Consider the following 15,258-nt stretch of genomic DNA (forward strand, 5'->3'; position numbering starts at 1 on the left):
TGAAAAAGTTTAACAAAGCTTTTATGCTAGGGAAGGGTGGAAGATCAAATAAGTATAGGTGCTTATAAATATAGTTGGAAAGCAAGAGCGAATAAAGTACAAAAGACATATTTTACATCGGATATGCTTCGGTAGCTCAGTTGGTAGGCGGTGCGCCGGAGTCTCAGAGTTCTAAGGCGGCGAAATTTTCTTTGGCAGCATGAATAGCAAAGACGGTCGGGTTAGTATAACGTCTTTTTAGTTTAGCAAGATGAATCAGCAAATTTTTGCTGCATTCAGCAAGCATGCCGCCATTTTGAAATTTAAAAGAAGTTGAAATATTTTTTCCTCTACTAATGCACTGTAAAAGCATGTCAAAAACATATAAGTTCCTCGAAGCAATACAAACGAGCGGATTGCATGCCAAAGTCATTCCCTAGACTGATTTACTATGACGTCATACATATAAATTATATGAACTGAAGTTTACTGCTGAACTTTAATGGATCCCAGCGAATAAAGAAAATTTTATGACTGTAAAGTGAAAAATGTTGACCAAGTAAAATAATGATCCCAGAATAGTTTCCACCCGCAAAATAAACGTTGTATTTAATTAGCTCGTCCCTTGACTTTACGATACGGGTTTTTAGTTTAAGACTCGGCACGTTTTTATATCCGAAGCAGGTTACTATGATAATTTCGTTATTTTATTACACAACCCCTCAAATGTATTTTATGCACCCGCAGTTTTCACCATACAATTGTATACAAAAATAATTTTCATAATCATACTGTTCGATCGCAGGCAAATGACTCTGTTACATGTTGGATTGAATTTTTATTTAGGTAAATATATTGAGCCTCAAATTATTGCCAAACACATCCTTTAAAATCATTTGGTAAATAGGCAATGTACTCGAATATTCTGCACATCATTTTGAAGCTTAATATGTCTGTTAAACTAAAAAAGTAAACTGCACAAAAAACTGTTACCCGACTGCGACTTTGCGGTATAGTTCTGAAAGTCGATTTTGTATACAATTGTATGGAAAAAATTACGAGTGCCTAAATAGTTATGAGCGGTAGTGTACGTACCGTGCGTCGAATAGCTATAAAGGGGCCCACAGACTATCAGTCCGCCGGACAATATCGGCCTGTCAGTTGTTCGGAACTGTCAAATTTTTGTTCTAACTGACAGGCCGATATCGTCCGGCGAACTGATAGTCAGTGGGCCCCTTAAGTATATAGCTATAGCTATAAGGGTGTATCAACTTTCTTGTGCTTGGTATATAGATTGCTCAGAGTAGAAAGGACTTAACTACCACAAGTGACCCAGGCGACCGTAACCATGGCAACGAGTCATCGAAAAGTTGACACCCATAAATAAATGAGGTTCAATTCCATTTGTCTTGACGATGGCTCGTGATACGCCCACGAACAAAATCCGTACGTAAATTGTTCCGAACATTAACCCTGAAAATACAATTAAAACTTAATAACTTTATCCCAATTAACAATATTACAAGCCGAATACAAAGTTCCCGTACAAAATTAACTTTACGCGCACCTAAACCGTAAAATTATCATTTTAAGGTTCATATTCGTTTGGCGGGGAGATTATTGTTTCTGGTTATGCAGTATGTGTCGTTTAAGTGTGTAAACCAAGTGCGGGTTTAATTTCGCCCGCCATGTGTCCTATACAAACATTGAATCCAATTCAAAAAGCAGAAACAATTCACTGGACACCCGCATTTCGATTCTAATTTTAAAAGGTAACAAATGCAATCTGAGTTTCGTATAAGTGGACTCTATTAAAAGCTGCATAAGACATATTTTAAGTTGAAATCTCTGTTTTCAGGTTTTTATGCGTAGTAAAAACCAACCATGCATGTTAGATAAGGTTTTAGTTAAAAAGCTTGCCGTCCTAGTGGTACAGTCCGATAGAGAAGTACCAAAATACTTGTCTCGGTCTCCTTTCAATGATTAAACGTTTAACTTTGATGATGATGCTCTCCTGACCGATTTCGGTCACAGCGACTGTGTGCTCTGGAGTAGGCAATTTTTAATTCGCATTATTAGTGTGTAGCTGATCCACTCTGGTGCGCCCTTAGGTGGCTCACGAAAGTGTGTCTGTCTGTCTGTCTGTTACCTCTTCACGTTTAAACCGCTGAACCGATTTAGTTGAAATTTGTTGTACAAATAGTTTGCGGCACGGGGAAGGACATAGGATACTTTTTATCCCAGAACTCACCCCTTAAGGGGGTGAAAAGGGGGGTGGAAATTTGTATGGGGAATCAATAACCACTGAACCGATTTCGATGAAACTTGGTATGGGGATAGTTTGAGTTGTGTGGGAGGATATAGAATATTTTTTATCCCCGAAATCATCCCTTAAGGGTGTAAAAAATGAGATGGAAATTTATAGTAGGCCAAATTGGGGGTGAAAAAAGGATGGATTTAAAAGCAATTTTTTTTTAAATTAAGGTACCCAAATTACTAATTTCACGCAGACGAATCGCGGGCAAAAGATAGCAAGCATATAATTATGAATTGCTGAACAAGAGTCAAGTATCGAAGGTAAGATTTAGACGTTAATTAGTATTCTGGAAAAATGCTGAACGCTGATGTCCGATCGCAGCGTAAACGTACCTGTAACAATAACAAAAATACATGTTAACGATATTTTTATGTCATCAAATGATAAGACTGATGCAAACGCTTTGCCCTTAACATGAATCGTTCTTATTTCACCCCCAACCCCATGGTACGCCATCTTAAAAGGGGGGGTCGGCCCCGTGACCCGTAAGTCCGTCCTCCGTCAACACTGCGATCGTAAATTTGTGATCGGGGCAGTCGCGAGCCGTCTGTGTCCGAACTTCAGACTTCGCGGTACTTTATTGTTCGGACTCCGAACAATAAAGTAATATAACCACTGCCTTTATCAAAGCTGTTTAATGTTGAGTACTTAAACGACAACTCAACTCCCGCAAATCTTTCCACTCTGTAATCTAGACACCAAGTTCTGAGTGGATTAAAGTTTCTTAACACTTACAACTTGAGCAGGTGTGGGCGGGATGGTATCCTACTAAAACTAAGCTTTCGGCCCGATTCGAACCATACTTATAAGCAGGCATCGTAAACTGCGAGCGAAATCCATTTAAATGACGTATGAAAACCAGATAGACGTATGAAAACCCTAGTACTTTAATGGATTTCGCTCGCAGTTTACGATGCCTGCTTATAAGACGTCACACCGATATGATATTGATCTGTCGTGTCAAAAGTGATATTTCTTCAACCAAAAACGTCACCTTTGACACTGACAGATCAGTATCATAACGGTGTGACATCTGATAAGCTTTGTTCGAATCGGCCCGTCTGCGAGCTGTACACCCCTACAACCACTTTGGCTCCGTTTTTAGGGTTCCGTACCCAAAGGGTAAAAACGGGACCCTATTACTAAGACTTCGCTGTCTGTCCCTCTGTCACCAGGCTGTATCTCATAAACCGTGAAAGCTAGACAGTTTAAATTTTCACAGAAGATGTATTTCTGTTGCCGCTATAACAAAAAATACTACAAACAGTATAAAATAAATATTTAAGGGGGGCTCCCATACAACAAACGTGATTTTTTTGCCGTTTTTTGCGTAATGGTACGGAACCCTTCGTGCGCGATTCCGACTTGCACTTGGCCGGTTTTTTTTATACATTCCAAAATACTGATACGACAAAAAAAACATAAATGTCGAACCTGCTCAAAAATTTTCACGAGAATCTGTTCACAAATGTAACCTGTAGAGGAGAACAGCCGGACAGATACTAAGTAACTCTAGAATAGAACAATAGAATTTAAACTTTCTGTTTAAAAAAAAACGTCATTTATTTAAATGACTTAGAGGATGGATCCTTTTCGCTAAACTACGTCCATGTTATAGAACATACCAATAGACACACTAATCAAACATTTAAAATATAAAAACCTTGTGTCAACTCAACCGCTTAACCTGAATAAACTGGTGTCTCTTGAAAGCCGGCGCACATTAAAAGATCAAATATTTTTGTATAAAGTATTAAGAAATTTAATTGACTCCCCTTATTTGTTAAGTAGACTTAGCTTTAAAACTCCCCGCTTGAACACACGGCGTAGCGATAAATTATTTTGTATTCCCTTTACTAAAAAGAAATACAAATCAAACTCCTTTCTGATAAGAGCTTGCAGATTTAATAATCATATTTTCTCAAAAATTGATATATTTAATGACTCCTTGTCTAAATTTAAACGTCAAGTACTTTTGGTTTTAAATAAACAAACGAATTAAATACACTGTAACTTTACACTTAATTGCAAATTTAATGTATAAAAATAGTTTTATCTTCATTAATTTGGCCCCTGTCCTAATTCGACCCTCGTTGTTAATCTTTAAGTTTAGTTATCCCGTATTTTGTTTTTCTTTAATGAGCTATTAAGTGGTGGCAACTGTCCTGGTTTATGAATTATGTATAAGACACTAGTTATAAGAAACATGTACCGTTTGTGCCCAAATAAACATTAAAACATTAAAACTAACATACAGTCAGCGGCAGAAGTTGCTAAGCGGGCGAGGTGTTCAAAATGATCTTGACGCGACTTTACTGTTAAGGGAATAAGAACGTGTCAAGGTAATTTTGAACACCTCGCCAGCTTAGCAACTTCTGCTGTTAACTGTACATACTAAAAGATCACATAGCGTTTCACTTGCAGTTTCGTCGCAGGCGGCAGTGCATGCAATTACTACGTTTCCTCCTTGTTAGCGCAATGGAGGGGCATTCTGATATTCAAAATTTTTTTTTTTTTTTTCTTTATTTAACCTGGGAGTTTTAGCAGTGCGCTAAGCCACCCCCGTAATACAAAAATTACATTGGTCTATAACTACATATATAAATTAGACTATCTAGTTATGTAGGTAACATTCTACAATGAGGAAAAATAAATATTAAGCAGTTCCTTGGCCTCATTAGATGATGGTGAGGCCAAGGCACTGTTACACCATCCTACATTGCTACTATTACTACTGACACAGCCGCGCCGCTGGGCAGCGCTCCGGACACATTCCGTCAGTACGTGTACCACATCTTCCACCATATTACAGTCTGGGCAATTAGGTGAATCTGATAACTTCATGAGACATTTAAATGGAATACTGATTTGTTAAAAACATGAGTACTCGTTTGCAATCACTAATGAGACCGTATTTAGATTAGTAACATATTTTTACAATTTTTGTACGCTTAGATAGATAAGATTTATTTTTGATAGTTTTCTTTAAGTGTTTATAATGTTTAATGATTTGTTTAACAAATTTATTTATTTCAGTTTAATCAAACTTACATAAGTGGTGTTGGAAGTAGTCTTCCCTTTGCGAGTGCGGCGAAGAAGACCAAACCACTGAGCACATATTTCGTCGCTGCCCGCTTCACTCCTATCCTGGCCCAGCTGAGGACCTGGATGCCCTGACACCCGACGTGGTTACCTGGCTTAACAACCTCAAAGCTGTACTCTGATTGCCTAAACATGCATGCCATACGATTAAATAAATAATCAAACTTACAACTGTTTCTTTTGATGAACTATGAATGGGTATATGTATGAATGGGCAAGTCCGTAAAGTCGTATCATAATTCATAAAATTGTTTAACTAGTAGCATCTAGAAGCCAGGTTAACTAATAGTATGCTAACTAGAACCTAACAATTAAACGTCAATGAGCTACACCCTAAATGAGTCCTTATGAGATACAACATAGAATTCATGTTAGATCTACCATAAAATAGAAACCCATTCCTCAAGTAACAAAAACACAATAGCGCCCACTTAACCGACTTAAATTATTATATAAACACATAGCTTGTTGCAACAAAAACTGCTTTACATAAATTCTCGCTTGCCATCGAGGAAGGATAGTTTCATTCCTGTCATGCAAAATTCAGCTCTAAACCTTATAATTTACAGTACAAAATACAACGGTTGATAATCACAGCTGATCGCTAGTGACGTCAAGCAAAAATAAACTTTAAACGTGAATCGTTAGATCTCAAATAGGATTTTTTTCACAATAATACGTCGAGCAATCAACGCAGTTCCGAGTTTATTTAATTAGCGAATGGATTGAGCGAATGATAGTGAATGAGTGAGGGAATGATTGAATGAGCGGATCACGTTGGCGGACGCATCTGTTTGTAGTGATTTCGTGAGTGTTTTTGAAATGTTGAAGACTGATAATTAACGGGTATAAAAACGAGTTGAAATATATTTGTTATTTAGTGATGATTGCGTGATAGAAAACATCGGAACAGGCTCATTTCATTTCTTTTAAGATAGCTCGTAAGGATCTAAATGGGAGAAAATTATCATACCAAATATGAAGTAAGATGGATCGAGTAATTCAAAATATTTCCGATTTATATTCCGCACTATGAATTGTTTGTATTAGGTACCCGATATTCGAAAATGGTTTAGAACTAGTTCCCCATATACACATTCGCTTGTTTTAATGAGAAAAAAAACAACATACAAAAAAAACATCATTTGTATCCTTTGATTTGATCCCTTAAATAAGTTAACTGACAAGTGGGTCAAAGTTTCGTGACACATGCTTCAAAACTCATTGTTCTTCAATAAAAAATATTTATCCCGTCACTTTCGGTAACAATCCTAAATAAAATATCTTGCCAGCATATAAAATATATGTAAGCCTATGACACAATGAAATGTGGACATGGAGAAGAATGAAAGGTATAAGCTAGAAAGAGAGGAAAACACACACGGAAGTATTAGATTTTGTAGGTGAGAAGCGAACTTTGCTGAAAACGATTGAAAACAGAAGGGGAAACATGTTGGGGCACCTGATACGGCACGATACTTACATAAAGACTATAATTGAAGGAAGAATAGAAAAAAAGAGAGGCAGAGGAAGGCCGAGACGTGCGTTTTTGGACCAAGATAAAAAGAAAATCAATGTCGTGACGTATTAAAAGCTCAAAGAGAAGAACGGAATGGCGGTTACACCACCGACAAGCGATGACAAAAAACAAAACAAAACAAATGTCAAAATGTACAAATGATGCGTTTTTCTCGTGATTTATGTTTATTTTTGTACAATAAAGAGTTTTACTACTACTACTACTACAAGAGCCAGGCTCTTAAAATTATGATGATGATGACATAATAGATCCATTTATCCTAAGTAATATGAGAGCGAAAATATCTAATAAACCCACATAGAAAAACAGATCTACACCCTCAACTTTCGACTCTATCAAACATCGCCACACAAGTTATGCCGTCATAGCCAGCTTCATTTACTCTTAAGTGTAAAAAAATCACTTAGGAGGGGGTCCATTATGCAAACGAGGGACAAAGCGAGAGCGATATATTACGTGCGATATTTACGCGCTCACGCACAGGGCCATAGATCGTATAGAATTAAGAGATATACCACTCCCGAAAAATATTATTAAGTAACGCTAAAGCTGGGACGACTGAGCGTGCACCTAAAACGTGCACGTCACTGTGGGGCAAAGCAGCATAGCTTACCATTTTTTATAATACCACGTGCCGCCGTTTACACACAAGTATACGTACACGCTGTCTAATAGTAAGCGGTTACCGTAGCTTATTGACGCTTCTCTAGTGTCGCATGCTGGTTTCCGAGCCATTAGAAATTTGTACAAGTGTACACTCTCTTTTTAGGGTTCCGTACCCAAAGGGTAAAAACGGGACCCTATTACTAAGACTCCGCTGTCCGTCTGTCCGTCCGTCTGTCCGTCTGTCCATCTGTCTGTCTGTCACCAGGCTGTATCTCATGAACCGTTATAGCTAGACAGTTGAAATTTTCACAGATGATGTATTTTCTGTTGCCGCTATAACAAGAAATACTAAAAACAGAATAATATAAATATTTAAATGGGGCTCCCATACAACAAACGTGATTTTTTTGCTGTTTTTTTTTTTCGTAATGGTACGGAACCCTTCGTGCGCGAGTCCGACTCGCACTTGGCCGGTTTTTTTAAGAACCTCATACGAGGTAATTTTTGAAAATAAATTACTTGTATTATGTTGCTCTTGCCAAGTGAATTTTTTGTTGACCTATTTTTGCTCGCAAGGGACAGCCAACTAAGCCAACCAAGAAGCTGGTTGTATTCATGTTAAACTGTTTAATCTGACTAGATTCTTCACTGAAAGAAATGTTTGCATTATTCGGCTATGACTTCGGCAGTCATTGAGTTCGGATATTTTTTTTTGTGTTGAGGAACTGGACCTAGTTTATTCCGCTAATAATAAACATAATAAAGGTTTATCTGGTATAACTTTTATATATATTATTGTGGTTGGAAACATTGGAAATATCTGTTTTTGTAAGAGTTTCGTATCTAAAGCATACATCATCTGTGCCGACACACGGACCGGAGTTTAGTGATAAAACGGTGACATTATATTAAATATGGCGGCGGAAACATTGGGAGAAGAGGAAAATCATTTTTGTAAATAGCCACGGGTTGACTGTTTTCACATACGTCTGATAGATGGCGGGAGGATCGGCTAATGGAGGGCAGTGTGTTTTATTATTACATTACTTCGTATTTAATTTTGTAATGCGTTGCATTTGTTTCTACGTGTCATTTGCACGCAAGTATTAAGGTTTTACGCAACAGCTGTTTTTTTCCGGTGTTTCTCTTTAACTATCAATTTTTTTTTATTAAAGACAACATATGGTACACAAATTTATTAGTTATCGCTTATTATTTATGTTAAAAACCCCAAAAAGCAACTTGATGGTTAAATATTTTTTACTTTTGTGAGATACATCGTCTACCGCACGCTGTCCCGAACAAAAGCGAATTATCAGAATATTTGCAGGTAAAGGAGTTTCTTTTTGTAACATGTGGTCAAAAATAAGGCCAGAAAAATAATCATCGAATTCAAAGGCCGAATAAAAGTTCGAATACAGTAAATAAAATGTGTTTGTAAGGGACAGCCCGTGGAACGCCTCTTTAGACTATTATGTGACAATAGAAACGTCTATTAATCGAGACGACCGGTCTGGCCTAGTGGGTAGTGACCCTGCCTGTGAAGCCGATGGTCCTGGGTTCGAATCCCGGTAAGGGCATTTATTTTGTGTGATGAACACAGATAGTTGTTCCTGTGTCATGGATGTTTTCTATGTATTTAAGTATTTGTATAGGTATTATATATATATCGTTGTCTGAGTACCCACAACACAAGCCTTCTTGAGCTTACCGTGGGACTTAGCCAATTTGTGTAAGAATGTCCCTATAATATTTATTTATTTATTTATTTATTTATCGTTTATGGGTTCGAAATACTTACTTTTACCCATACTCATGCCACATGCCTTTATTAGTTAGAATGAAGTTTGTTATATTACATTAAAGTGATGAACATACACATTACACATATGATTTGCTAACACGATGACTAAAACATCACAAATGATAAACCGAGTGTGTAAATCAATTGATAGTGATAATCGATTGTGTGGTTTGCTCGAGCTCAACCCTATGGTCGGTGGCGATGGTCACATGACGAGTGGCGCGTCCCGAACTGTCAGACGAGCATCGCCCGCCATTACGTCGTCGGAGTGTGATTTACCTATGCTATGCCTCTTTTCCGTGTTTTTATGTATTAAATCCTTTATTTAATGATGTCTGGTGTTTTCTCCTCTAATAATAGGTACATTTTGAAGAACTTGTTATGAATTAATTTTTAGCTATTAAAAATACACGAATACGGTTCAGTTACAAACTAAATAAATAAATAAAAACATTTGGAAATTTTAATACAGACATTTCAAGTTATCATTTTAAAAAGGAAACCGGGAAATATCGAGATAGAGAAACAGCGTTGAAATATAAAAGGCTCTCAAGCTCGTATCAAGATTTTAATTTCACAACGAAAATACACTGTAATTACTTTACGTTACAGTCTAGTTTTCAACAACAAGTGACAGGTTTCATAGAATATACAACTAGGAAAGCGAAATAAGTTTATACAGGTCTGTCGTTGCAGTTCCAGTGGCTTACGGCAATTGCAATTATTGGCAATTGCAATTTAACGTTTCAAACGAATCACATCAGGCTAGCTTTTTTTTAATTACAAGTGCATTGAGCAAGAGAAAGACGTCTTTAAACACCGTCATTCTAAGCACTTATTCGTAAAAAAATCCTAAGCCAATACATATGCGTAAAAAAACATACATATAAGAAAAAATAATTATTACCTAATATTTACGGTTTCTGAGATTACAAGAACTTTTAGTGTTACCCATGTAATGAGGGCTACCGCGTTTCGAGCTTTTTTATTGGGAATTTTCACTCCTTATTCATAATTTTGGTAAATCTTGGTCCATCTTTGATTAATAAACAATAGATACTCGTATAGCTCAATAAATATGAGCGGTTTAAAAAAGGGGTCAACTAAAATAAAGGCCAAATTAAACAGGTTGAAAAATATGCACATTTAGACATTAAAATACCTTTGTGTATATTGGAACGTATTGATTTTATAAAAATAAGCGTAGAAGAATTTTGAGATCTGTTTTTCTGGACCTACATCTACAGTGGCGCCAACTGGTGGGCACAAAAACGATAGCCCTCATTACAACGTAATCCAAAGATCACTCTTAAAATGGCTTCCCTGACCCTTCAATTCCCCCGCGCTCTGTATACAATTGAAATGAACCTGAACGGAGGAATGAACGAACGACTGAATGAAAGAATGAATGGTAACATGATTAGACGTAATTTGATGAAACGTTGTGCCGGAGGGCAACGATGAATTATTTATGTAACGGGACGCATTTTGACGGACGGATATTTTTCAATTTCTTTTAACGACGAGAACGTCCCGCGGTGCTGTAAAGATTGAATGAGTTTAAAATGACGAATTTAGAGTAAACGTTGCTGTTGCATAAGGGAAATGATTGTTTTATGTAAATTGGCCTTTAATTTAGTAGCTTCGTCTAATCTGAGTAATGCTACAAAAGTCGTAGAACCAAACCTTGCGAGTGTGATTTAGAAGGCCAAAAGCAAGCGAAGACTTTTAGTACTGCGAAGTCGGCTATCCCATTTCCCCTAAAAACCGAAATAAAAATAAAATGCGGGTGCAACGTCTGTCAAAACTAGTAATATCGGTTGGAAAACCATTTTAAAGCGCGAGAAAAATAATTTTTCGTTGTTATATTACCTAAATACAATAATTTCCGACTTTATGTACCTGATATTGTTAATTTTATACTAAAGCAAATAAGCATGTTTAAAACTGTTTAGAAGGCATGTGATAATTTTTTTACCCTTGATTGCAGATCACAATAAAAGAAACGATACAAATCACAATCTTAAAAGTAGACGTAAAGGTAACATCGGCGGTCGTATCGCCAAAAAGCGATCTCTTCTAGACAGCGACTGAGTAGTGGCTTGACTGCAACTAAAATCCAGAATTTACTGTACATCAGATATATTGGAGCAGCCGAGGTGCTCAAAAGTATCTGAACAAGAACTTTAACTGTTCAGATATTTATAGCCGCTCCGATATATGTGATGGTGACTGTTCATAAATAAATGTTTCGCAAAAAACATCAAGTGTTCTATTTCCGCCATACATTTCCCCGCTCGAGAACACTGCAGCGTCGATCAATGCGAGGAAGTGGTCTCTTGATAGTGCATTCGCTTTCTACCAACTTAACTAACCATCAATGGACCTTATGTGTTTGCAATAAGGTTCACAGTCAGTCAACAGTGGTACTCGAGATAGTCATCAATTGCACACTTCCTACAGGCCGGCAAAACACTTGAGACCTGTTCAATGACATTGTCTGCTTGGAGTATGGGATGGGTAACAATCGCTTTCAGTTGCGTAGGTTTTGTGATTAATTGGATAGACGTAGGTAAGATAATTAAACTTTTTTTTTTATCGTACTTTAGAAATAGTATGCATTTTTAGGGTTCCGTACCCAAAGGGTAAAAACGGGACCCTATTACTAAGACTCAGCTGTCCCTGTCCGTCTGTACATCTGTCTGTCACCAGGCTGTATCTCTTGAACCGTGATAGCTAGACGGTTGAAATTTTCACAGATAATGTATTTCTGTTGCCGCTACAACAACAAATACTAAAAAGTACGGAACCCACGGCGGGCGAATCCGACTCGACCTTGTCCGACTTTTTTTGTTTGACATTGTGTCTGCACTAATTCGAGTATTTTCAGTAAGAAGTGTACGAAATAATTTGGCACTTTTGTCACGCATTTTCAGATACATTGTGTGTGAATATGATCTATCACAAAACTCTTAAATTGTATATGGGAAATTGGGACACTTGTTTCTTTTTAACATTTGCGATTCTGAATCGAATTAATACAAAAATTATTATGAAATAAACTATGAAAACGGATTATATCGCGTTTATTGAATTTATAATACATCCCGACGTTTCGAACCCTTTACAGCGTTCGTGGTCAACGGGTGACTGAGGAAAAATTACAAAGTACAAAAATACCCACATACTAAAATAATGAACAATCATAGACTACAAACTTTAAGGCTGGTTGTACATGCAAAATCGGTTCATAAGGCTAGTTATACACTACAATTATTTTCAAGTAAAGATATATATATATACGCGATAAAAACACCCGTTGACCACGAACGCTGTAAAGGGTTCGAAACGTCGGGATGTATTATAAATTCAATATACGCGATATAATCCGTTTTCATAGTTTTATTTCATGAGTAACTATCGCGGTAACCGAAGACAATATTACAAAAATTATTAGTTTTTGGGAAAACAGTAAATGGAAAACTTTTTTTTTCTGGAATCCCGTTTTACTAGCTTTGTCATAGACAAATAGGAACAAATTTTTAAGTGTATTTTTACATGATATAGCTCAATATAGCACGAAAAATAATAGTACCGTCAGTAAAATAGAAAAAATATTGTGTGCGGTTACATTTATGGCAACCCGGCAAAAAAAATACAAAAACTTTTAAACACGCAACGTTTATATTTAATGCCGAGGAGGAATTAATTTTTACTTTGCCTTTATCAAAACACTATCCCTATTTTTCCCTTTGAACACTGGCTACAGAAATACAACATTTTTCCCACAAAACTAATTAAAAAAACGGACGAACAGATCAAAGGCGGTCATTTCACAGCCATTACATATGCTTCACACACCAGTGGCTTTACTATACCGATACAGACTTTAACATGCGACACTTAAGACACGTATTACATAGTAAATACGGATCGTATTGCTTTGACGCATCGGTAGAAAGCAAAACAGAAAAAAAGCGAGATGAAATTAAGAACGAGCGGTTATTTAATGAAAGATACTATTAGGGTTTTCATATGTTCCCGATTATAAAAAGGTGAAATAGAATATTAGTAGTGAATAAATAGTAAATAAAAACCGGCCAAGTGTGAGTCGGACTCGCCCACAGGGTTCCGTACTTTTTAGTATTTGTTGTTATAGCAAAATACATCATCTGTGAAAATTTCAACAGCTATCACGGTTCATGAGATACAGCCTGGTGACAGGCAGACGGACAGACAGACAGACGGACAGTGGAGTCTTAGTAATAGTGTCCCGCGTTTTATATACATGTTTCGAGCTTCAGTACTGTTAATAACGAGTTTTTGAATTTAACATAACAAACATATATGGTATATACAAATATAATTAGACACATAAAGCCGAATTGACTAAAACGAAAATGCTGTTAATTAAGTATTATTATCAGCGGTTTCACATTAACAACAAATGCTAGCTGCATTTATGACAATTTACAGGTAAAACAATGTAATATAGCGAGCTATTTTCTAAATAATACTATGAAATTATTTACATTTATTATTTAATTAAATAAATGGTGTCGAATCGTCAGTATTATTTACATACCCCCAACCCCTACCGGCTGGGCCGGGGGTGGCCGGTTGGTCTAGTGGTCAGGACGTTAGACGCGTAAGCTGAAGACTGGTGCCCGGCTACCGGTGGACTTGGTCACTTTTTCGTTAGTGTATGATATCTATTTCAGTTTACAATTTTTTACATAATGGAGGCCTATTCTGATAGACAGGTTATGAATTTTATCTGGATTTGTTATGGATATGACCTGTCAGTGTCAAAAGAACTTTTGCAACATGTACATATTCTGGTCCCAAAGACACATTATACCCACCATCAATACCATTCATTACCGAAATACCAAGACATATTAGCCCCAACCGTCAAACGTCATATTTGACAGAGATTGACAGTATCCCGAACTGACGTCCGCAACGCTATTTATAATCGTACAACTGGCATAGTTTTGTATTGTCGTGGTAATTACTCGTATTTCAGTTTTTAGTTCAGCTAAATCGAATGTAGTCCTAAATAGAGTTTTAAAATTAAAAGTTACTGGTAATTTTGAGGTTATTGGCAACTAGGTATTTATTTTAATCCACACCTTTAAAAAAAATTAGAGGTAATCGTCACAGAACTATTTTTACTCACAACTCTTACGACGGAATGGACTATTTTTTTTGTACGCACAAAATACGAACAATCTTACTTATTTATCTCAAAAATGGACCGAGCAATTTAGATATGGTTTTCTGCGAATAATTGGTTATACACCGACAATATTCTTAGATAGGTTTTATTTTAAAGCATCATATGGGGCATTTTCTATGAAAAGGGACCTTGTTGTTTTGTACAATAAAGTGATTTACTACTACTACTACTATTATTGTCGATGGCGCTTATGCCGCACAGCGTCGCGCCGCATTGTATTTATATCGGAGCATCGTTAATAATGGCGTAAGCGCCATCGACAATAAGGTCCCTTTTTACAGAAAATACCACATATGTTAATATTGTCTTCGGTTACCGCGATAGTTACTCATGAAATAAAACTATGAAAACGGATTATATCGCGTATATTGAATTTATAATACATCCCGACGTTTCGAACTCTTTACAGCGTTCGTGGTCAACGGGTGACTGAGGAAAAATTACAAAGTGCAAAAATACCCACATACTAAAATAATGAACAATCATAGACTACAAACTTTAAGGCTGGTTGTACATGCAAAATCGGTTCATAAGGCTAGTTATACACTATAATTATTTTTCAAGTAAAGATATATATATATACGCGATAAAAACTATGCCGGCTCCAACCCTACACCACGGACCCGAGAAGATTTAATTCCCTCCTAAATTGTAGGAGGGTATCCCAA

General features: G+C 36.7%; 1 protein-coding gene across 2 annotated transcripts in view; it reads right to left on the minus strand.

Moving 5' to 3' along the window:
* Window positions 1-15,258, minus strand: part of LOC134751883 (heterogeneous nuclear ribonucleoprotein L) — a 599,604-nt gene that overhangs the window by 352,714 nt on the left and 231,632 nt on the right. The gene's annotated exons all lie outside the window — the stretch shown is intronic.

Source organism: Cydia strobilella, chromosome 23 (assembly GCF_947568885.1).
Source record: "Cydia strobilella chromosome 23, ilCydStro3.1, whole genome shotgun sequence".
Classification (NCBI taxonomy): domain Eukaryota; kingdom Metazoa; phylum Arthropoda; class Insecta; order Lepidoptera; family Tortricidae; genus Cydia; species Cydia strobilella.